This window comes from Carassius auratus, unplaced genomic scaffold (genome assembly GCF_003368295.1).
Source record: "Carassius auratus strain Wakin unplaced genomic scaffold, ASM336829v1 scaf_tig00051068, whole genome shotgun sequence".
In the NCBI taxonomy this organism is placed as follows: Eukaryota; Metazoa; Chordata; class Actinopteri; order Cypriniformes; family Cyprinidae; genus Carassius; species Carassius auratus.
Window position 1 is genome coordinate 7,501 of NW_020527186.1, and position 2,500 is coordinate 10,000.

Here is a 2,500-nt window from a genome sequence, read left to right on the forward strand (position 1 = left end):
TTGGACATTTTTCACTTACTATATAATAATTTTGCCAAAAAATAGAGTCAATGCCCGATCTCTGAATATTTGCAGGTTTGGGCCTGGTTAGTACATGGATGGGAGACTGCCTGGGAATACCAGGTGCTTTAATCTTTTTGGAAAATTTCACGAATTATATAATAATCTTTCATTAAAAAAAAAAAAAGAGTCAATGCCCGATCTCTGAATCTTAGCAGGTTTAGGTCTGGTTAGAACTTTGATGAGAGACTGCCTAGGAATACCAGGTGCTTTAAGCTTTTGGGCTTTCTTTCCTACTTTTATAATGTACTGGCGATACGATTGGCTGGTCTTTAAATAGCCCTCTCTTTGCAGCAGACTTCGCTTACGGCCATACCAACCTGGCTATGCCCGATCTCGTCTGATCTCGGAAGCTAAGCAGGTTTGGGCCTGGTTAGTACTTGGATGGGAGACCGCCTGGAAATACCAGGTGCTGTAAGCTTTTTGGACATTTTTCACTTAGTTTATAATAATTTTGCCAAAAAATAGAGTCAATGCCCGATCTCTGAATCTTAGCAGGTTTAGGTCTGGTTAGTACTTTTATGAGAGACTGCCTAGGAATACCAGGTGCTTTAAGCTTTTGGGTTTTCTTTCCTACGTATATAATGTACTGGCGATAAGATTATGCCCGATCTCGTCTGATCTCGGAAGCTAAGCAGGTTTGGGCCTGGTTAGTACTTGGATGGGAGACCGCCTGGGAATACCAGGTGCTGTAAGCTTTTTGGAAATTTTTCACTTAGTATATAATAATTTTGCCAAAAAATAGAGTCAATGCCCGATCTCTGAATATTAGCAGGTTTGCGCCTGGTTAGTACATGGATGGGAGACTGCCTGGGAATACCAGGTGCTGTAAGCTTTTTGGACATTTTTCACTATAATAATTTTGCCAAAAAATAGAGTCAATGCCCGATCTCTGAATATTTGCAGGTTTGGGCCTGGTTAGTACATGGATGGGAGACTGCCAGGGAATACCAGGTGCTTTAATCTTTTTGGAAAATTTCACGAATTATATAATAATCTTTCATTAAAAAAAAAAAAAAAGTCAATGCCCGATCTCTGAATCTTAGCAGGTTTAGGTCTGGTTAGTACTTTGATGAGAGACTGCCTAGGAATACCAGGTGCTTTAAGCTTTTGGGCTTTCTTTCCTACTTATATAATGTACTGGCGATACGATTGGCTGGTCTTTAAATAGCCCTCTCTTTGCAGCAGACTTCGCTTACGGCCATACCAACCTGGCTATGCCCGATCTCGTCTGATCTCGGAAGCTAAGCAGGTTTGGGCCTAGTTAGTACTTGGATGGGAGACCGCCTGGGAATACCAGGTGCTGTAAGCTTTTTGGACATTTTTCACTTAGTTTATAATAATTTTGCCAAAAAATAGAGTCAATGCCCGATCTCTGAATCTTAGCAGGTTTAGGTCTGGTTAGTACTTTTATGAGAGACTGCCTAGGAATACCAGGTGCTTTAAGCTTTTGGGTTTTCTTTCCTACGTATATAATGTACTGGCGATAAGATTGGCTGTTCTTTAAATAGCCCTCTCTTTGCAGCAGACTTCGCTTACGGCCATACCAACCTGGCTATACCCGATCTCGTCTGATCTCGGAAGCTAAGCAGGTTTGGGCCTGGTTAGTACTTGGATGGGAGACCGCCTGGGAATACCAGGTGCTGTAAGCTTTTTGGAAATTTTTCACTTAGTATATAATAATTTTGCCAAAAAATAGAGTCAATGCCCGATCTCTGAATATTAGCAGGTTTGCGCCTGGTTAGTACATGGATGGGAGACTGCCTGGGAATACCAGGTGCTTTAATCTTTTTTGGAAAATTTCACGAATTATATAATAATCATTCATTAAAAAAAAGAAAAATAGAGTCAATGCCCGATCTCTGAATCTTAACAGGTTTAGGTCTGGTTAGTACTTTGATGAGAGACTGCCTAGGAGTACCAGGTGCTTTAAGCTTTTGGGCTTTCTTTCCTACTTTTATAATGTACTGGCGATAAGAATGGCTGGTCTTTAAATAGCCCTCTCTTTGCAGCAGACTTTGCTTACGGCCATACCAACCTGGCTATGCCCGATCTCGTCTGATCTCGGAAGCTAAGCAGGTTTGGGCCTGGTTAGTACTTGGATGGGAGACCGCCTGGGAATACCAGGTGCTGTAAGCTTTTTGGACATTTTTCACTTAGTTTATAATAATTTTGCCAAAAAATAGAGTCAATGCCCGATCTCTGAATCTTAACAGGTTTAGGTCTGGTTAGTACTTTGATGAGAGACTGCCTAGGAGTACCAGGTGCTTTAAGCTTTTGGGCTTTCTTTCCTACTTATATAATGTACTGGCGATAAGAATGGCTGGTCTTTAAATAGCCCTCTCTTTGCAGCAGACTTCGCTCACGGCCATACCAACCTGGCTATGCCCGATCTCGTCTGATCTCGGAAGTTAAGCAGGTTTGGGCCTGGTTAGTACTT

General features: G+C 41.8%; 5 non-coding genes and 1 pseudogene across 5 annotated transcripts in view; all 6 read left to right on the forward strand.

The window, feature by feature from the left end:
- Positions 1–362: 362 nt before the first annotated feature.
- LOC113089799 (5S ribosomal RNA) lies at positions 363–481 on the forward strand. The gene has a single exon (XR_003286706.1). It is a non-coding gene; the product is annotated as a 5S ribosomal RNA (ribosomal RNA).
- A 156-nt stretch (positions 482–637) lies between these two features.
- LOC113089818 (uncharacterized) lies at positions 638–758 on the forward strand (annotated as a pseudogene).
- A 495-nt stretch (positions 759–1,253) lies between these two features.
- Positions 1,254–1,372, forward strand: LOC113089801 (5S ribosomal RNA). The gene has a single exon (XR_003286708.1). It is a non-coding gene; the product is annotated as a 5S ribosomal RNA (ribosomal RNA).
- Positions 1,373–1,593: 221 nt separating this feature from the next.
- Positions 1,594–1,712, forward strand: LOC113089786 (5S ribosomal RNA). Its single transcript, XR_003286694.1, has one exon. It is a non-coding gene; the product is annotated as a 5S ribosomal RNA (ribosomal RNA).
- Positions 1,713–2,080: 368 nt separating this feature from the next.
- On the forward strand, positions 2,081–2,199 carry LOC113089788 (5S ribosomal RNA). The gene has a single exon (XR_003286696.1). It is a non-coding gene; the product is annotated as a 5S ribosomal RNA (ribosomal RNA).
- Positions 2,200–2,420: 221 nt separating this feature from the next.
- LOC113089793 (5S ribosomal RNA) overlaps positions 2,421–2,500 on the forward strand; it is a 119-nt gene continuing 39 nt past the window's right edge. The window contains exon 1 of the ribosomal RNA XR_003286701.1: positions 2,421–2,500. This exon is cut by the window's right edge and continues 39 nt beyond it. This is a non-coding gene — a ribosomal RNA (5S ribosomal RNA).